The sequence below is a fragment of the Falco peregrinus genome, chromosome 6, assembly GCF_023634155.1.
Source record: "Falco peregrinus isolate bFalPer1 chromosome 6, bFalPer1.pri, whole genome shotgun sequence".
NCBI lineage: Eukaryota > Metazoa > Chordata > Aves > Falconiformes > Falconidae > Falco > Falco peregrinus.
The window spans coordinates 51,710,011-51,732,575 of NC_073726.1; the positions used below are offsets into that span (position 1 = coordinate 51,710,011).

A 22,565-nucleotide genomic window follows, 5' to 3' on the forward strand; every position below is an offset into this window, starting at 1 on the left:
ATAAGTCAAAGTCCCAATTATTGTTGCATGTTTAATACTACTGTTGAACTACAGTCTTTCTAACAAAATCTTGATTTAAAAAGACTCCAATCATGGAAAATCTAGCTCAGCCTTAGGTAATGGTTCTAATGAATAATTGCCTTTTGTTAAAATTTTTTTCAAAAATCTGGTTTTATTTACAGTGTATGTAGTTTAGTGCAGCTTGATGCTTTATCATAACTTTATATGCCAGATTGGGAAGCTCTATATTGGGAAATTGCTGTTTCCCAGAATGGTGTTTAAAGACTTTGCATAAAACAGCTCCTTGATAAACTGAGTTGACTGAATTCCTTGAAACAGAAATTGAGCAGGAAACAAAAAACATGTTCTACTTTAAATGCTTATTAGTGTGCTTAAATACTCCTCAATATTTTGCAGGTTTTTTGCAGGCTGGACAGACAGACTTGTTGCTACAGTAATAGCTGTGCCAATGGAGAAAAAAGGTGACTTTATGTGGTAGGTTGACCCTGGCTGGCTGGACAGGGGAAGGAAGAGGCAATGAAAGGCAAGAGAAAGACAGGGAGACGTTGCTCACTCATGATCATCATAGGCAAAACAGACTCCACTGGGGGAAATTAATATATTACCAAACAAATCAGAGCAGGACAATGAGGAATAAAACCTAAGTATTAAAACAACTTCCCCCCACCCCTCCCTTCTCCCCAGGCTTCCTTCCCTTCACTCCTGATTGGCCTCTGCCTCCTCCCCTGCAGCAGCACAGGGGGACAGGCAATGGGGGCTGCAGTCAGTTCCTTAGAGGTTGTCTCTGCCCCTCCTTCCTCCTCACACTCTTCCCCTGCTCCAGTGTGGATCCCTCCCACAGGGTGCAGGCCTTTGGGAACAGACTGTTCCAACATGGGTGCCCCATGGGGGAGCAAACCTGCTCCAGCAGGGGCCTCTCTCTCCATAGGAGTCACAGGTCCTGCCGGGAGCCAGCTCCAGCGCAGGCTCTCCACAGGATCACAGCCTCCTTCAGGTGCATCCACCTGCTCCAGTGTGGGGTCCTCTATGGGCTGTAGGTGGGTATCAGCTCCACTGTGGACCTCTATGAGCTGCAGGGCATAGCCTGCCTCACCATGGTCTTCACCACAGGCTGCAGGGACATCTCTGCTCTGGCACCTGGAGCACCCCCACCCCCTCCTTCCTCACTGACCTGGGTATCTGCAGAGCTGCTGCTCTCACACACTCTCACTCCTCTCTCTGGCTGCAGCTGCACAGGTTTTTCTTCGCCCTTCTTAAATAGGTTGCACTAACTAGCGCAGTCACTGATGGGCTCAGCCCTGGCCAGTTGCAGGTCTAACTTGGAGCCAGCTGGCGTTGGTTCTGTCTGACATAGTTTCTAGCATAGCTTATCTGACAAGCTTCCAGCATCTTCTCACAGAAGCCACCCCTGTAGTCTCCTGCTACCAAAACCTTGCCACACAAATCTGATACACTTCATTAGTTCAAAATACCTCTCCTTATATATTTAAGGTGCTTACTATATGTAAAACATACATCATTTATTAACAGACACAATTCTTTTCCCTTATTTGAATTACTAATTATTAGAATTATTTCCTTCTGGGTTTAGAAATTTGGGGATTTTTACTGAAATATGTGTGTACATATATAAGTTTTAATCAATCTGGCTTTTTAATAGTTTCTAAGAAGTTAGTTGATGGATTTATTAGCTCTATTAAAATAGTCATTTAAAGTAATACTCATTACATCTCATGAACTTAATAGAAGCTGGACAGGATTCCTTGTAGTTAAGAAATCACTAATTTTAATTTTGTAATTAAATTGAATTTCTGTTTCTCTGCTAGAATGAAGTTTAATAGAAACATCATTATGTTGCGGGCTAGCAAATAATAATAAATATCTGATTTATATTTGAATTTATTTCAGATTAAATTTCAGAGGTTTTTTAGCACTGGAGGCATCTTGGCCCTCAAATATGTCACTCACCCTGAAGTCCTACATGCTATCTTACATTTTTTCTTATCTTACTATTCAGAAGAACCTAGAGTATGCAATCACCTGTTCTCTGCTGTGCTTAGGTGGTGTGCTGCCCACAGTTCACAAGAAATGTGAATAGGTTATTTTATGTAGAAGGCATTTTCTCTAAGGAAGGTAAACCATATTATTGGAAATGTAACTTGTTCCATACACCAGAAAGTGCTTAAGCATATAAAAGATCCTTGAATTGTCATAATTAATGACTTCTCATGTTCCTGTGGTATCACAAGCACATATCTTTTGTGGGGAGTGGTAAAAGTCCAAGGACAAAGTTGAAACATTTGAATATGTTTCTGCTTAGAGTGATAGCAGGAGCTATAGTAATCCAAAAAGTTATGCTGCAAATTAAATGCCAAATAACACAGCAAGTTGCTCATCTTCTTACAAATTCATCCCAAACAAGTGTTGTGGTTTAACCCCAGCTGGTAACTAAGTACCATACAGCTGCTCGCACACTCCCCGCTCACCCAGATGGATGGGGAGGAGAACTGGGAAGGAAAGTAAAATTTAAAGGTTGAGATAAGAAAAAAATTAATAACTGAAATAAAATAATAAAAAACCCCAATGTTGATTATTATAATAATAATAGTAATGATGATGATTATGACGATAATAACAGTAACAGTTATAATGAAACAGAGGGAGAAGGGGAGAGGAATGAAATCCAAACGGAAGGTAGGAAAGAAAGCAAGTGATGCCCAGCCAGTCTTTGAGCAGTCATCAGCAGGCCCCAGCCCACCCTTGCTCAGTTTATATACAGAGCATGACGTACTGTGGTATAGAACATGCTATTGGCTTGTTCGAGTCAGCTGCCCTGGCTGTGCCCCCTCCCAGTTCCCCGTCCCCCTCCAGCCCTCTCGCTGGCAGGGCCTGAGAAACTGAAAAGTTCTTGACTGAGTGTAAACATTACCTAAAACATCAGTGTGCTGTCAGCACTGTTCTTTCTCACACCAAATCCAAACCACAGCACTGCTCCAGCTACTAAGAGGAAAAATAACTCTGTCCCAGCCAAAACCAGGACAAGTAGACACAGAAACCAATCCCGAAATGAGTACATGTAGGAAGTAGTAGCAGTAACACTCCTGTGTCTCAGTTCCAGGCAGGCTAGTTCTTTCTTCTTCTTCTGCATAATCATGTTGTGCATGGAAATTGATAATTTTTTTCTGGAAGAATGGGTTATGCCTGGTGAAGACCTCTGATAGCTAGACTCTCCAAAGGAAGCATTTACCACCAGTAGGAATAGCATAGGCTGTGCAGGAGAACTAGATGAGCTGGTGTCACTCTTTTCCTGTAAACCACTTTCTTCTTCAACTCCTCTAGTGCTCTGTAACTGCTGATTCTTTGTCTGAATGGATCTTAGCCACCTCAGCACCTCTCTATACTTGTTAATTGAGGAAAATATCCACTGTAAGCTGAAAGGAAAAGTGTCTGTTTCAATGAAGATCAATTTACCTCAGGATTAAGACTATGAAAAACAGAACAGCAAGTTCACCTTCTTCCAGTCAAGATTTTTGGAAATATATCAGACATTTCGTTTGACAGGCAGAGGATTAAGGAAAATGAAAGATTTGCTTTGCAGACAGGAAGGGTTGTCTCTACATGCTGAAACACATCCCACCTTACACATTATATAAGCTTTGTACATCATGATAGCTTATTCCAAACACAAAGATTTAGAAGATAAACTTTAGGCAAGCATGTCTTTGGGGAAAGTAATGTAATTACTACTACTTCTGTGGAAGTCAAAATTTAAAACCCCAATACCTTTACTCAGGTTTTTTTTCCCATGTAATATGTAACAAGCTTGTTTAGGACAAAAGTAAAGAGGGCTTTATATAATTCAGCTTCAGAAATTTCCAGTAGATTTAAATCACTTGAGGTTTGGGTTGTGGTAACTTTTATTACACATGTAAAAATTCTTACAAAGGCAAGTTAATGCTGTAAAATTTCCCTTTAGAAAGGGACCAGGTTTTGTAAAATACAAGCAGCTCAGGAAATGTAATATATTGTTTAGTACTGGTTAACTTTCTAGACTTTATATATTTTGTGTGTTAGTTTAATATTTCATTGTAATGAGAGAGATTTATTTGCTTAAAATGTAACTCTTTTTACTTCTCACTCACTGTGACCTCTAATGCTGGGGTTTTGTCTTCTGTCATCATAAAATTGCAGACTAAACTGAAATAGTGATTAGCTGGAAAATGTGCCTAACCTACTTCTAGGAAAACATCAAGTGCTGATTCAGTTAATTATATTGTATAAAGTTTTTCCTTCTTAAAATACCCTAAATGGCCAGTGTTTCTTGTATACCCCTTAGTGATACACTAGCAATCCACATAAAATAATTTTGAGAGTACCATTGTACATAGTAGAAGCCCATAGTGGTATTAAATCAGTCTTTTTACCCGGTCAATGAAGTCTGCAGGTTTTGCTGGCATTTGAACTTTGCTTGGAAAGAAGTCTCGCAAGGATTTCATTTGAGCTAGAAGGCAAGTCTTAGAGCAGTGTCTGGTATTAGCAATTCATCCTTTTGCAAGGTTGTCAGGACTAAAAGCAAGGCCATCATTCCATGGAAGTATCAATTTGTATGTGGGTGATTCCACATTGTCTAGTAGTTTTGAATATTCTCTTAGTAGTACTTGTAGAGTTTTTTCTTCCAGAGTTGACAAAATAAGAATGTTAACAATTAAAAAATGACTTGAAAAGCCAAAATAGATGCATGAAAGTCCTACAAATATACTATTTTTTCAGTTCCAATATATCCTTCTTGCTATAGAGAAGCATATTGCTTGGGATTAGTAAAAAGTCACTCTCTCTTTTATTTTCTAAACAGAAAGTGTGGTTATTTGATATTTGCTACAATGTTAGTGCTTGGTCTTGGGATGTTGTTGCTTATGTCATTGTTGAGAAGGTATCTTAAAAACCTGATTTTTGGTCTTAACACACATTTGTGTACAGAATACTAACATGCAGAAAACTGGAAGCATATTTTAAAGTTTGAAACTCAAAAGCATATTTCAATTAAAATTATGTCCTCAGCTACAGTTCTTATCATAACTTGCCTTTTTCAATTTTCCAGTCTGATGATTGAGGAGCAGATGGGCAAATTTTGTGGAACTGACTTAAAAATATTTTGGTTTTTTAATATATTTCAGCTGCTCTGTGTTTTGTTTTCTTTTAATATCTTGGAGATCTTCCTGTATAACTCCTGATAACTCTGTGAAAGAGCCTAGGGTTTGATTTTTTGTGGGTTTGCCGAGTACTTTTACCAGCAGTAAGAGCCAAAAGAATTATTCAGCTTCTTGCACAAACTTTTTGAATAATGTGGAGGAGAGGTCGAGCAAATAATAATAAAAAAAATTTCTGCTCTTTGTTGATTATTTTTTCAGTGGTGATTCTGAGTAACACAGTGCCAATCTGAAGGTAGGTGATTTCTGTTTCCTTCAGATTTCATAATTAACAGAGGAAAGGAAACCAAAGGATTTGTTGTAGCTTCTCCATTAAACTTTCCTTGATATGGGTGTTCCATATTATCTACATGACAAAGTGCTTTAGGAGCTATGATAAAGACACTTTGAAGTGGGTTTTGTTTTGGTGCTGTTTTTTCCCCCTACTTTTCAGGAATTAATCCAATTTGTTTCACTTAAGGATGTCAGTTGTAGAGGAATGAAGCTGGGTTAATTAGCATTGATAATATACAACTGTGGGTTGGCTTCAGGGGCAGCGGGTTGGCTGATGTAGATAAGGTGCAGCTGTGGCTGGTTCTGTTAAGTGGTTGAGAGCCAATGAAGAGAGAGTGGCCGAGGAAAAGGTGAGAGAGAGGAAGCAGAGAGAATGCATGCATGGGATGAGGCAAAGGCAGCGGTGGGGCTGTATGAAGAGTGTGTTGGTATGAGATGGTAAAAAGACTTTGCTGCAGCTTGATAGTCTGGAGCAGGGGTCCTCAAACTGCAGTCTACAGGCTGGATACAGCCTCCCAGGGTCCTCAATCCCCCCCCTGGTATTTACAGACTGCCTGCCCTGCCGGGGGTTGGGGGGACCAAGCAGCTGCAGATGACTGCTTGTCACTTCATCTGTGTCGGCCCCCTGTTTAAGAAAGTTTGAGGACCCTTGGTCTGGAGAGTGCCGTGACACTCACTGTTGTGGCTGGAGTCATGTAGCAGAGCTCAAAAATCTGTCAGTCTGAGTGGTGACTGACCACTGCTTTATTCCCAAATTACTCAGAAACACTTACACAATTTGGATGTTGAATCTATTTTTTTTTTTTATCACAGACAACAGAATGAGAAAACAAACATACAAAATCATCTTCTCGGGACTGCTGTGCTTGTTTTCTAGATGATTCTTCTACCTGTGGAGTACTGTTTTAGTGTTTTCATAAATTGAGAGCAATACGGAAGAGACTGAAGACAGGTTAGGAGTTTTAAGACTAGGTCTAAGACACTTTTGAAATAAGGTTGGGTTTTTACTGTTATTTTAAGGGAATAGGAGCTACAGATCTGTGAAAAGCAACTGAAAAAAATTGCCTGAACACAGTCTTTTGAGTAGTCCTTCATTTTCTACATGCATAGGTTTGGTTTGAGTCTTTGAGAGAACTGTTGGATCCTCCTGGCGCAGATTGCCCAAGCCATTCTCACTTCAGAGTGGCTTTCTCAGGACTCACAGACTGATGTCTGTCTGCCTTTTTTTCTATAATCTCAGCAGCAACCTAAACTAGGTCTTCACCATACTTGATTCCTGAAGGTAGGTCATTGCTATACTTTGTATTGAGCGTGGTCATCAGTACCCAGTGAATTGTCCTGTCCAACCTCCTATCCAAACAGTTCATCTGGGAAATGGTCTGCAGAACTGTGAGCTGAATCCATACCCTATTGTTGTTACTACAAAGTGTAGTTTTGGATTTCTAATGTATTGCAAAAAGAATTCACATGGACAATATTGCATCATGGTTTGAAACACTTTCAGAATGCCCTCTCTGTCTGTCAGATGCATCTGTGTAGTTCAGTCCTGTCTGCTACTAAATATCTCCACATCTGGGGACACATAGTTACTCATACCTGGGGGAGGTTCAGAGTCTTTGATTCTTTATTCTTTTTTAATTTTAAAAATTATTGACTTTTAAAATATTATTTTAATTCTGTTTATGAGTATGGCTAGCCAAAATAGTAATTCTTGCTTGATGCAATAATAAAAAATAACCTGGAATACATGTTGTTGTGTGCATTTTACGAAACTGCAGGGTGCACTGCACATTTTTTACCTCCTGATCCTGCTGCACCACAAGATGATGAAAGAATATACAATGCTGAACCAGCAGCTCACTGCTGGGCCTGAAGCTTCCTCCCTGATATAAAGGAATTTCAAAACTTTAGGTCAGAGTCTATGTTTCTGTCTGTAGCTTTATGATTAACCTGCACCCCCTCGATGTATGAGCTCTAAGACTTTTGACAGAAAATCCAGGACTTAAAACCCGTGAGAACTATTGAAACCTGATGCGGGTTTTACCAAGTTTTCAGGGTCAATTCATTTAAGCTTTAGGTAAGATCTGACTCACTTTATATACAGTGTATTCATGCCTGACTTTATTTAACACACCAGAGACATGGAGCATCCAAAAAGTCAACACACAAAAGAGAAATATCCATAGGACATATCAACCACAGGTATCCTGGAAGTAGCTTTGGGTTTAGCTCTATGAAATTTTTCAGCTTTGAAATTATGCTAAATGTTAAGAACTTTTCGTTGATACTACTTTTGTTTGGAAGAAGGCACATATAGATAACAAGAATTCAGTGAAAACTCAAACTTTTTTGCTTGTTTTCCCTATCTTTTTGAACATAACTCTATTTAGAAATTCTGTTTATATGTATATTCTTATACACGTATATGTTTAAGAAAACTTTATATAATTGCACTTAGGTCAAACCCTTAATAAATTTTTATTTTTTCACTTAACTCCATGCATATTAACATGAACTTTTTGAAAAACATCTTTTTTTCTACACACCCCCACTCACACACCCACACATTTACACTTCGAGCTGTTTAAATGTTTTAAAATGTTAAATGTTTCCAGCAATATGAAAATCTGAACCACGCAATCTGGGTGGGTCTTGATTTTGAATAAAACCCTACTAAAGTTAGGATAACCTATGAGGATTTGACAGACAGATGAAGTTATCCTTATCCTGTATATACACTTGCTCTAAAAACAAGAGGACTTGTGATTTTGTTCAGAGCACGAAATTCAGAGTTCTTCCAAAGACTTTCAGTACTTGTTCTGAATTTTAATAAACAGAAAATTCTGCCTCTCGTATCATTTAGGATGTGAAGACATAAGTAAACAAATATTTCCTGTGATGAAAATTTAATTAGTATTGAACTAATATGTGCAACTTATTTAAGGGTTAAGATGCAAATCATTTGTCTTTTAATAACTTCATATGCTTGCTGAAGATTATCTTTTTAGTGTTCCCAGAAATGTCACTGAATCTAGTTCTGCTCTGGTATGATTGTTTTGGTTATGTCCCTTTTTCTTTAATTTCACATTTCACAACCTGTGTGATGTACTGAAAGGCATGGATTCTTTACTCTCACCTTTTTAGGTATTGTTTTGCTAAATAGGCTCTGATCTGTAATTGATGTTTACAAAGAAAACTGCTTACTTTTTTTTATTTGCTTCATTATACTATGGTATAGATTTCTGGGATAATAGCATGCTGAAAAATTTCTATTTCAGGAATCTATTTTCATTACCGGTTAATGTATAAAGTATTCTGTTTACTGGTTGTTGGATGACAAGCAGCTTGTCAAGTATGCATGACTGACCTTCTTCTAAGGATGTTTAGAATTCCTTATATGAATAGATCTCCTCAAGTAACTCAATGAGGGGAAAAAAACACTTTACTGTATATTTATAGTTTTGATGGCCTAGGTATTACTTTATAGAACTTTGTTTTCCTTTTCTTTCCTTCCCTCCCCCTCCCCCCCCCATCAGTACTTAACAACAGCTAGCTGAAGCTAAGGACTTAAAACATGGGGGGTGTGGGGTGTGTGTGTGTGTGGGGGCGGGGGGTGTGTGTGTTCTACTGTTTAAGTTGTTAAGTCTTTCTCATATAGTTATGGCAATAGTAAACCAAGATTTAACTCCTGGAAAAAAGGAGTGAGACCTTGAGTGATAATGAATCAGAGAGAAAATACTTAAAATACTGAGCTCAAGTTGTCTTCCAGGACTTAGTAATTAGTCAAATTAATTTGGTCTAAAATGTCTTGTACTGGTGTAGGACTTGAAGGTATTCTAACTTGCATCAGGTTGTTGCGGATATTTCTCTGAAGTTTCAAAGAGTTGATTGGGAGATTGTTGTTTTCCCTGCTTAAATCTGTGCTGCAGTAGGTATAGCATCATGAAATGGCTAAAATACCATTAATGTTTATTAAAAATACTCTGACTCTCTGAATATGCAATCTTAACCATTGCTTTCTACAGGCCTACTAAGTTCCGTTCCTCAGCAGTTGTAGAGCACAAAGAAAGCATGGTTTGGCTGACTAAACCAATTCTATTTGTGAGATGTATTGTTTATAGTCCCCTGGTGGTACCTTCCAGTCTTCTAGACTCCAGATTCTAGGGCCTGGTGCCAGAGTACTCTACATCCATATTGCTAAAGATGCTTCAAAGTGATGACTTGTTATATCAGCATATTCCTGGGGCAGATCTTAATCAAGTATATTAACAAAGTCTATTAGTATGTTAGGGTCATGGATTTTCATAAGAATATGTAGATTACTGCACTTTTAAAGAAAAATTCTCATGAATGAGGATTAAGTGAATACAGGGCAAGAACATAAACAACTACCCCCTTTAAACTAGCCTAATATCAACTAAAAGACAAAATGTGTTTTCATACACATTGAGGATAATTGTTGCACAGAGTTTTTCTGTCTGGGCATATTTATCTATTTGTGTCACATATACTGGAATCAAAGTGAAAATTAAACTTATTTTTAACTGTATTATGTACTTAATCCATATAAAGTATAACAGTTAAATTTTAATAATGTTCACTGTATCAAGTGCAAATAATTGAAAGACAGGAAACTTACACTATATTACCAGACTGCAGAAATGTCTTTCATTAGCAAGTGCATGGTGAGGAAGGGCTTTGTTTCTGGTTTTGTTTTTGTATTACAATGAAGAATCATATTAGAACTCTTTTGAACGTTATGCCCCAATTCTAGAGTTAACAGTTTTAGGATATAAGATCTCAGTTTTTACCCTGAAGGTCTAGAACACCCTTACTTAATCTTGCCCTCCACTGAATATATTATCTAAAATGTCTTCACTATCTTCTTTTAGTTGCACTAGTTTTGCCTACAGCAAAACTGGGCTCACTCCTTGAAAGTGTTTCTCTATTTTAAAACTGCTTAACTTCTGTGGTTTCTTTTTTGTTCCTTTCATGCTGCACTTTCTGTGTTTTCTTAGACCAATCTTATGTGCAATTCCTCCCTAAGTAATACAAATCATCCAATAGTGGAAATTAACTCCCTGAGAGCTTGCACAGATTAAACTACTTCTACTAACCACAGTCAACAAACCCAATGAATCAGGAATAGAAAGTACTGTAAAACTGTGTTACTGATCTCTTCTCTCACCTAAAACAGATTTATAAAGTTAATGATTTATTTATTTTCATATGTGAAGTTTCTGGTTTTGGTTTAAGGTAAATTTCAATAGATTGAAAGACATTGATTATTGGGATTTCTGGAGTCTAAGTCATTAAATAGATTTTCCTTTGCAATTCTTTTTGCTAGTGTAACTCAGAGTACTGGTGAATGAACACCACTGAGAAGAGTTGGAAAATACTTAAATTAGCTAAATCTCATTCAACATCCAAATAATTTCAAATTAAATTTATGTTTGTCACTGAAAGCTTACTGAGACTTCCACAAGGAGATTTGAGGAAGAAATAAAAATTGTGTACAAAATTATAGGGTTTTTTTCAGCGTAAGGCAAAAATGCTGGTGAGGATGTGCTGCAAAACAAATCAAGCATTGTAGGAATCTTATTTATTATCATCTTCAGTCTTTTACTCCTTTAGGTAACCATAAACTTTTCCCCTATTTATATTAAACCCTCTTTCATTATTTCTTTAATAAATTACATCATTATCGTTCTCTGTTTTCAGTAAAAGATTCTTGTATGTTCTTTTAAGGTTAATTTTAAAATTTTCAAAATAGTTAATGTGTACAAACTAAAAACCATATTTTTTATGTGCATAATTTTTATTTCCTGGTTTGATTTGCATCTTTTCTTTTAATGATATTTTAACATAATTTACTTACCTAATATAGCTAATCAAGAGTGCAAATTTAGAAATATTTCCTGGTCACTGCCTGGCGTTTGGTGTAAGATATGTTAGCATTGCTGATGCAACATGGACAACCAATTAAAAATGAGGTGACCTTTTTCTTTCTTTATACAGTTGTCATTCAGCAGTGCATCTCTAATGAGCATCTTAGGTTCCTGAGAGCCTCTACTAAAAAAGTATTGTCATTTCTGATGAATATGCTGGTGGCTGAAGTAGAGCTTTTGATAAATGAATACCTTTTATCAGCCTGGCTCTCTGGGACCCATTAAGAAAGGTTTTACATTGTGTATCATTTAGGGAGTTGAAGATGTAGAAATACATTGAAATAAAGATAACACTGAACTCCAAGCTGAATTATAGGACCACTTTTTTGCTTATAAAGGTAATATGCTATAAAGAGGTCACAAGCAAATAAATAAGAGCTCTACATCGTGCTCAGAATGGGTTAAGTCTCCATGAAATGTACTGAACTGAAAAGATACTCAGTTGTCTCTGCATACAATAAGTTCAGTATAGAGTGAGATAAGGCATCACTGTGCTTCTCTAAACCCTTTTATCTTAGACACAAAAGGGAGCAAGTCCACTTATTCTTTGGGTGCACAAGTTGTTTAGGCATGCAAATGTATTATTACTACAAAATTTTTCTTTTGAGAATTTCAGAGACTGTGAAGTAACCTCCTTATTTTTGTGAACCACATTAACATTTTCATATACTTGAGATAACCTACATGAAAACCAGACAGATTGGCATTTTGATGCACAGATTTGTTGGGCTACAATATGATAGGAAGAGCTGTAAATAATTCATAAATAAATCAGAGAAGGATTTTTGCCACTTTTTCTGTTTGTATGCAATCTGACAGTATCCTCTCAGGGTCAAAGAAGAGAACTGCATTTAGGAGACTGACGCTCAAAATATATTGCTCAAAATTGGAGCATCAAAACTGACATAGCTTTCACAAAGGGGAAGTTATGGGTCAATTAGAAATAGAAAGTTAAATATTTTGTCTACGTTTTCATGAAACACAAGATAAGTCAAGGATGAAAGACAAAGCTGACCCAAAACAGACTTGGGAAGACAAGTGTATATAAAGAAAGATGGCAGGGGTCACTGGACACATGGCAAATGAGTAAAGTGCTCATGCTGCCTCTCATCTTTCCAGAAGAGTTTTCAAGGAGTCAAAGGCAGACACTGCTGAAAGGGGAATGATGAAAGACAACTGATATAGATCTCTCCTTAGAGGCCTGACATTAATGAGCCTGTAATGGGCTGATTATACTAAGTTATTTTTTGCTGAAATACGTAAAGTTAAGTGGTTATGCTAATAATTAAAAGATTAATATATAAAAAATTAAAAAGGGAAGATTCAAAAGTAAAATATGGAACTCTACATTGCTAGTCAACTACAAGCAGTTGGACCACAAAACAGGTATAATTTAGGATTGCAGGACCTTGATATTTTCAGTTATCTAGTTGAAAAGTAAATTATCTCCACTAAGATGATGTATTTCTTGCACAAGCACAACATTCATATAAACTTACGTGAAACATTTCTTCTTTTTTTTTTGTAGTAAATACGAAAGTTTATGACACTTTTTTTTAAGAGAGTTTTTGCCTTTTTGTATGGTTGAAAAACTCTTACATTGGACGTTTGTTTTGGTTTTTGAAAGCAAGCATGACGGCATAAACAAAATACATTATTTCACTGGTACATATCATAAGATACATGTCACCAAAGTAGTCCTTACTGTGTAGTGCAGGGGATTGGGGAAAGAGTTTGTTTGTTTGAAGATTTTGACAATTTGATTAGTTTTACAGCTGTTGCTATCTGTTAAACTGCACATCAACCTCGATAGCTGAAGTTTAAATTAAAGTAAGGTAATTAAGCTGCAGCAGTTTAGGATGAGGTTTGATTTAGCTAGATTTCATCTTTGAAAGGTTCCACTGAAAATGTTTTGTGGAGTAATTGAAATCAGGATAGTACTTTGACAGGCCTCTTCCTGGACCACCTGATGCCTTGTTGCAAGTCCCAGCACTTCTGAGGTCTGGGTCTGGCTTGGAAGAAAGCAGGACCCTGGCTGTAGGCAAGGTATTCTTGAACTTGGCATACTATGACTGCTCCCCTGGAAGCATAAGACTCTGTGATTCAAGGTCCACAATTTGAGTGACCTGGCCATGTTATAGAGCTTCTATGTCTGATTCATGGAATCACAGAATGGCTGAGGTTGGCACAGAACTCTGGGCATCATCTAGCCAACCCCACTACTCATATCAGAGTCCGCTAAAGCAGGTTGTTCAGGGCTTCAAATATCAGGTTTCAAATATCTCCAAGGATGGAGACACCACAACCTCTCTCAGCAGCCTGATCCAGTGCTTAACAACCATCACAGTAAAGTCTCTTCTCACACTTAAATGGAACGTCCTGCATTTCAACTTGTGCCTAATGCTTCTTCTCCTGGCACTGGGTGCCACTGAGGAGAGCCTGCCTCTCTCTTATTTACACTCTCGCATCACATGTTCATACCTTACTGTTTGGTATGCTTTCTTTCACAACTTGGGCTGGCGCATCTATACAGTTGTGTCGTGGTTTAACCTCAGCTGGCAACTAAGTACCATGCAGTGACTCACTTCCCACCCACCACCTGCCCAGTGGGATGGGGAGGAGAATTGGAAAAAGGCAAAATCCATTCAAGTAAAGTAAAACCATCTACTACTACTGATGTTTGCAATGAAAAGGGAAGAGTGAGAGAGGAATAAAACCCAACAAGTGATGCATGATACAACTGCTCACCCCCACTGGCCAATGCCTAGACAGTCCTCAAGCAGCTCCTCCAAGCAGTCCTCCAAGTCAGCTTCTCCCAGTCAACTCCCCCAATTTATATACTAAACCTGAAATTTTATGGTATGGAATATCCCTTTGGCTAGTTTGGCTCAGCTGCCCTGGCTCTGCTGCTTCTCAGCTTCTTGTGCACCCGCTTACTTGCAGAGCATGCGAAACTTGAAAAGTCCTTGAACAACTAAAATATCACTCTGTTATCAGCACTATTCTCCTACTAAATACCAAACACAGCATTGCACTAACTACTAAGCAGAAGATTAACTCTATCCCAGCTGAAACCAGGACAAGTAGGCAGAATGATAATCCTTCCAGTGCTTCCTGCTGCAGAGCTATAACTTAAACCTGGAAGACCTGTTGTTTTTGGAAAATCTAGAAGGAGCAACTGGAAAATGCTAGGATACTTTTATTACGGGAGGTTTGAGGGGAGAATAATGCTTCATTTAATTTGGAATAAAACCAATCAACTAAAAAGATATATCTTAAAACATACAGGTAAATCATAACTTTTACTGGTGTTTTATCTGCACTGGCTAGACCAATCACATTTAGACATTTTTTTCCCCCTCGATGCATAGTTTTGCCTATATTTTTCTTAGAATAGTGTGACTACAATATTAAAGCACAGCTGAATGTTATATCTGTAAAATCTGACTTGTCCTTTCCAGTAACAGGAATTGCTTGTAGCTAATGACTTCGGAAAAATACATATAGCATTTACATATATAATAATCAATCTCAGTAGTTTCTAGGTTTGTTGGATTATCCATTGCTCTCACCTTAAAATCTTCACTTTAGAATGTTCAAAATGAGGGTTAACTACTGGAGGGTTAGAGACATATCTTTTCCATTATTTGGCCCCTAGAGACAGCTCTTCACCTAGTCCCTGGTTCATTCTTCTTCAGCTTTGTTTACCTAAAGAGGTCATTGACAGTAACCTTTTCAAGAGGATTTTCAGTTTCTGTGACTCATTAGAGAACAAAAGAACATCCACCCTCCACATTACAACGTTCCATGTCTCCTTGCAGCTGAGGTTCTTAGTAGGTCAAGAAGGGGAACTGCTTGTCTAAATTTATTGTCAGGTGTGTTTCACATCAGAAGTGGTTTTTTTCCCTCTCCCTTAGAACAATATACATTGGAATCTGTCAGTAACAGTATAGTTTGCTTTGAGAACTGATATGAATAAATATGTTAAAAAATGAAGTTGTTTTTTTTTATAGTTTTCTTGTCTATAGGTCTAAAAGAATCAAAGCATTTTTTTACTTCAAGTACAGAAATCAAAACCAAAAGAATAATATAAGTATTAAGAGCAGAACACTAGATATGCTGTAAAGTATTTGGCTTATGTATCTGGATAATTATATATACTCCACTAAGGCATAATTCACTCACTTTAAAACATCTTAAAGCTAAATTTTTTAAGGTGTCTAATTGTATTCTAAGGTATAAGAAAGTTTTGAGATCGAGACACCATGAATATTTTTAATTATAACATTTTTCTGGACAGAAAATAGGTTTGATTGCAATATGATATTAATGATTCAAAAACTAATTATAAGGCTTTCCACAACAAAACAACACCTGAATATTTTTAACATTTTGATTTTGAAAGTCGCTTTTATTTTTATAGTTAATTCTTTAAATTTCACTTAAAGTAGAATTAGTTGTACTAGAAACAAACATACAAATATTGTCCTTTCTGTGGATGCTACAGGCACTCTACTACTGTGAGAGCTCATCTTGGGTGATTTTGATTCCCTTACTTGGAGATACCACATAATGTTCATGTGCAGTCTTGAATGATTTTTCAGAGGTTACAAACATTTCCAATAAAATTGTTTGTTTGGGGGAACTCTTGTTTGTAAAAGACTGACTCATGCATTGAATAAAAAATGTGGAATAAGATTTGTGGATGGAAGAAGAGACAGCTGAGTGTTCATATATTTGATACACAGCTGCAAGAGCCAGTTTATGTAATAGGGGTGCTACACGTTAGTGTAGGAGCGTGCCATAATAAGAAGAGTTTGATGGTGTAAGGATATGTTGGGATTTTTGTATTCAAATCTTTTACAGTTAATTCCTTTAAAAATATGTAATGCCTTTTTTTTCTTTCTTTTTTTTAAACTGTCATTTAGATCTGGGCTTTTTATTTTCTAACCACTGTTGTCACGATCTCTACCATTTTGTTTCTAATATGTTCAGTAATTTTGGCTTGGTTTTTATGACCACATTAAGAGTTACATATGTATTTGCAAAATGGTTATGCTAATTCAGAGCTTAGCCACATTTTGTATTTCAGTACTGGTCAGCACATAGTTGTATTTTTATTTTACTGTTCTCCTTTCCATTTAATTTTATTTGGTATCATCAAAAGTCATAGATATAATATTCTTAACTCCCAAAACTATAGTGAGCTCCTGGCATTCAGGAGTTTTTGCTTTGGCACTAACAGCATCTGTGTTTATAGAATAAAATTTATAATAAACACATTTGTTCACATTTGTAAATGAATATTTATCAAATGTTTTTTCAAACTTGGAATATGTTTGCTGCAATATTGTTGGGTCAGTATTAATAATTGTGCCATATGCCTGTATATTTCTGAACCAGGTGGCTGGCAATCATGTATAGTGGTCTCCAGATGAGCAGCAGTTCAGTGACAGCAACAAAAAGAATCTCTTGTAATGCACTCATTACTATAAACAATTCCTGTTTTCTTCTTTGACTTTCTTGTTCAGTTCCAAATACCATTTGAGTATCAAATATCCTATTCTTAGATGATCATTCAGTGTTAGATAACTAGGATTTTTTGAATATATGATTGAAAGACAGATGTTACTAAACAAAGAACATAAATATTAGCATTATCCTTACTGCGGTGCTGGTTAAGTTGCTGGTATTGTAGCTCACTTGCAAGAGTACACAGACTACTAGGTACTGTATCTTTTATTTCCCTAAATTTACATGTGTCTCTATAATAAGAATACACCTATTTCTAGACAGTCTACTTTATCTTACCAATTCTTTTTGTAGAAAAAAAATCATAATGTCAGTCGATCAGAGGCTGTACTTCATGCACATGACTTTCTTCATTCTAACTTATATTGACTTCACTGAGACCCCTAAAAATAAGAGCCAGTAGATAGAGTTGGTCTAAGCATTTCAAAGACTTTTCTTCAACATAATCTCTGATTTTATATGCACTACTCTTTCTCCCACAATATCCAACCACAAAAATTGTGGTAAGGTAGTTTTTCAGAGTTTTTTAGTTTCTCTGTTAGTTATAATTTTTAAGTTGCTTCCAGATATTACCGTGTGCCTTTTTTAATATATATAATAAATATTGTGTGTAATGTAAATTTCTAATGCATATTTTTTCCTAAGTGTCTCAAACAAAAGTTTAAGTTCTTTTTGACTCTAAGCCAAAGTATATGGAGTTGTTTATTTTCCTCAGAGTTTGAGAAATTAAAGTGTCACATAGACAGTTTATCTCTGTTGGTCTGTTAATTATTTGTTATACACACATACATACAGAGAGAGAAATATTTTTAAGAACATATAGAGTTCTGATTTTAATGCAACTTCATCCAGAGAAGAATCATGGTTTTATTTCAGTCATAAAACTTGAACTTAAATAAAGCCTATTGTTTAAGGAGGAAAATCTTTTATGGATAAACTTGAATTAGTTCTTTTATATGTATAAGCTCTTCTGAGAGAGACTCCCATACTGGGTTTTTTTTGACTTTGTTTTCATTTTGACAAGTTTTACTTTTCCTGTACTTTAACCAAAAAAACCCCACCCTACATCTGAATTGCTAAGACAAATTATGTTTATCATACTACTTTGCGATCTTCATTTGTGCTATTTACTTTGGCAAGAAACATCTAGAGGCTTATATTGTCTGATACTGTCGCATAAGCCTACATCTATTAGTTCCAAGACTGTTCTCTACATGAAAAGTGATGCTGAGCACCAAACGAATGAGTGACCGCTGGACAAATCTGACCTGTTCTGTGAGATGTTAATAGTAAGATGACACTAAACTAACACATTAACTAAACACATCAGGAGTAACATCTTTTGTAATTCTTTTCACAGAAGAAATAAAAGTCTGAAGTTCTTTGTCTCTTAAAGGCACCTACCCAAGTTTAGCAAGCTCTATGACCGTGTTTTACAGATTTTATGCATGTTTAAACAGAAAAGAAACAGCTGAATTATACACACATTTTGTTACTGTGTTGCAGTAATGTGTTTCAGGAGAGTTTGCTGTATCTCTTCTATGAGAGAGAATATCAAATATGCAGAATGAGCAAGAGACAGAACTACTGAAATGTAATATACCTGTTTAGGTGGTTTTATTAAATGTATGGTGTGATTTCTGTGAACACTTCTCTCTGTTGCTTGCAGTGTATAAATTATTAGCCCTAACAGGGGATAAGAACTTGGACAATTTCAAGTTCTCCTCCAAAATTCTCCCTCTTGTCTCCTATGAGAACCTGTGAGAAATCCAAATTCAAAGTACCTGAAGCACTTTCAGTTTATGCATGTTCTCTTAATTGCTTTTTACAAGCTTTGAGCCATTTTTTTCTCAAGGTGTCTCCTGTTACTCACAATACAACTCTTAATCTAGACTTTAAATGGCAATCTAGAACACTCTTTCACAAAGAACAGGATAGATAGACTGTAGTATGAGAAAATTTAGTAAATTTTGTTATATCATTCCACTCATTGAATTTTGTTTTATTGTTTAGTAAATTTTTGGCTCATAAAAATTATTTCTAAGTCCAATGTAAAGAGACATTTCCTCTAAAAAAATTATTTTAAAACAATTTCCAGATACATTTGGAAGTATATTTTTCTACCTATTAAGAATTTATGTTTGTCAGCATAAAGAGTTCCCAAAAGGAAAATTAAAATCAGATGTATCCTATCACTGGGGGTAGCAGTCTCAGCTGTTATATTTCAGCTAAACATTTTTGCTTGATTTGAGCTGATAGAAAACACATTTCTGTCTGAATGGCCTGTCATCTCATTGAAAGTTGAATCGTGATGAGTTATGCCCTAATTTTTCAATCAAGATATTTTTCAAACTCTGCTTCAGAAAACTTCTAGTAAATGAAGGACGGTGCTGTTTCATAGGTTCTATATGACTGTATGGTGTGATCACATGACATATATAACTTCAGGCACCATGTTTTAGTGGAAAGTCAACTACTAATAGATAAGATGCAAGTAAGAACAGCTTAGTTCCTCATTTTCCAGATTCTTAAATATCTGAGTATTTCTTTGCTATAAAGCAGAAGTATTTCTCTCCCCAAACAACACCCCAAATTTAATTTCTACTTTTGGAAACAAACTAAAAAGAGCAAGTTAGTGAGAAAGAACTAGATAATCTCTAAAGGTCCCTTCCAACCCAAAGCATTCATAATTCAGAACGATAATTCTGTCATTCCCTTGTTATTCTAAATGGACTGTGTGCAAGTGTTTGTCAGCTAGACCACTAAAACACTTCATCACATAAATAAGAAACAAAAAATAATACACAGCCATGGTTCTGCTCTATTCTAGTTTGAAAGAAAGGGTTATTCAAATTTTATCTTGCACTTTTGCAGCTTTAATCTTTCCATGCATATGGAAATGTCACTGCTTTACTGAAACAATGAGGGAGACGTGTATGAATTCTCCCAGAACTGTCACCACATGTAAGGAATACAAATTCTGTGATTTTGCCCACAGAATATCCATTTCCTCTCTGAAATTTTTTTCTCCTCATGCATTAGTTGTTCACAGTGCATGGTTCAACCTGTGTTAGCACCAGGAAGCAGAATGTTAACCTAACCAAGTTTAGCTATTTTGTGCACACTAAAATGATTTTGTAAAGTGAACCGCTGGGTAAAAAGACAGTGTGAAAAAAGGTAGTCTGAAAGATTTACATGGATTTCTTTTTTCTCTGCAGTCTCCTCTTAGTGAAGCAGCTGTAGCTTGGATTTCATTGTGTGACCTTGACACTTACAGTCAAGCCCTTCAGGTAACTGCTAGATTTGGCAAGGTTAAAAGGTAAGTGAAATTTTAAACATTAAAGCTTTAAGACATTAGAAACCTCTGTATTTAGGAGGCATTGTTATTAATATTATGTATTAAAACATCTGACATTGCAAAGGGAGGGGCTTTTTGTAATCTGTTCCAAACTGTATTGCTTTAATTTGTTTCTGGTAGTTTCTAAGTTGTAAGTTAAGAAAAAAACCACACACACACCTATAGAAAGGAAATAGAGAAGTGGAATTGCAAACAGATTCTTCTCTCTATGACTTGTCATCATTAAAACAAGAATTCAAGTTTTCAAGTCTACTAGATGTGACAGGAGGACAAATTAAATACGGGGTGCTCTGTATAATGCTAAGGAACCTGCTTCATATGTGGATTTACAAATAAGGCAAATGTAATTCTTTGTTTTTTTTTTATTTGGGGTGTTTTTTTCTAAAGCAGAAAAGGGAGACTGGCCAACCTTAATTGAAGTAATCAAGTGAAATGGAAGAGGTTAAATAAGCACAAGGCTGACAGAGCTGTCATTTCAGGGCTTGGTCATTTACGTGATGCTAAATATCCTTTGTGAAATAAGGCTCAGTAAAACCAGTGACATCAAATATCCTGATTTTGCTAGGCAGATTGGAGAAAGAATAGCTACATAATCAGTCTTTTAGAACAAACATAATACGTAAAAGGCTTACTTAACACATTAATATAAATCAAGGGGAATTAAATGAATGTTATATAAATCAGTATTTCTTTTATCTCTCAGAGAGCCATTTTTCATCCTTTACATATTTGTGGGTCAGATACTGCCTCAAGGAGAAAGAAAATTTATGAATAATTTAAAAATCAACATTTTTGCTTCTGATGAGAGCCGTAAAAAGACCTTTTAGAGCTAGTTATATACAACATATTCCAAGGAGTATTGTTTATTAAAATAAGACTTTTCTCTTGTACTGTGGTCCCCAGTACAAGAAAGACATGGGCTTATTAGAAACTGTCAAGAAGAGAACCATGAAAATTATCAGAGGGCTGGAGCATCTCTCCTATGAAGAAAGGCTGAGAGAGTTGGGGTGGTTCAGCCTGGAGAATAAAAGCTTTAAGAGGGAACTTATTGCAGCCTTGTAGTGTGAGAAAGGTGGAGAAAGACTTTTTACCAAGGCCTGTAATAAGACAAGGGGTAATGATTTATTGAGAGAGGGTAGGTTTAGATTGTTGTGGTTTCTGGTGTTTTTTGGTTTTTTTTTGTGATGAGTGTGGTGGGATAGTGAAACAGGTTTTCCAGAGCACCTGTGGATGCCCTGTCCCTGGAAGTGTTCAAGGTCAGGTTGGATGGGGCTTTGAGCAGCCTGATCTAGTGAAAGATGTCCCTGCCTATAGCAGGTAGGTTGGACTAGATGACATCTGAAGGTCCCTTCCAACCCACACCATTCATTCTATGATTCTGTTCTGTGTCTGTGTGTTTGAAAACACTTGAAAAACATTCCTTATCTTTATACAGAATTCCCAAATCCTCCTGACAGAAACTGTTCCCTTGATTATGCAAAAAATGTTCAATGACTCATAAAACCAAAAAAGTTTTAAAAATACTGTTCTAAACTATGTAAGCTACTGTTTACAAAATATTTTATCACTTTGTTTTGAAGCAAATGTATTTTCCCGAAATGCTATATCAACATTATACTTACCTGTTGATCTGCTATTATTCTTCTGATTGACTTTGCTATGCCATTAATGAAATCTGGCTTGAATGTCTTTTTCCACTAGCACACAGTGATACTAGAGATCTGTTTTAATCTTTTTACTTTCCTGTTAACTTTTCTTCTAGAATTATCCTAATTTCAGATCTGCTTAAATCTTTTCTATAGATGTTTTCTGTATTCACATGGAAAACCAATATCAATTCATAACACCAGTAAAATCAATTATTGAAAACTTTGGTTTTCTCAGGAATGTAGTATCAGTCTTGTCATGAGTTCAAACTGTGTCATTCATGTGTTGCCTCTTCTGACATTCAGCTGACCTGCCAATATACTTACATATTGTGTTAAAATAAGACACCTTGTCAATATTACAGAAACATGCAAATCTGTAGAACAAATAACTCTAGAAATACAATGCATCCATACTGAGAAATCACAGTGTGAAAAATGTTGCTAAGTGGATCTTCTAATAACTGTTACCTTAACAAGAATTTTAACATTTTCTACTGGTGGTTTCATTTGTAATTCTATCTGAAGAAAAATAGGAACTGGATACTTCAGTGGAACAAAGTGAATTGTTACACAAGGT

At 36.2% G+C, this 22,565-nt stretch overlaps 1 long non-coding RNA gene across 1 annotated transcript in view; it reads left to right on the forward strand.

Annotated features, from left to right (window-relative positions):
* LOC114013653 (uncharacterized) overlaps positions 1-22,565 on the forward strand; it is a 200,491-nt gene that overhangs the window by 84,143 nt on the left and 93,783 nt on the right. The window contains exon 2 of the long non-coding RNA XR_003556758.2: positions 20,200-20,300. This is a non-coding gene — a long non-coding RNA (uncharacterized LOC114013653). The remainder of the gene's footprint in view (positions 1-20,199; positions 20,301-22,565) is intronic.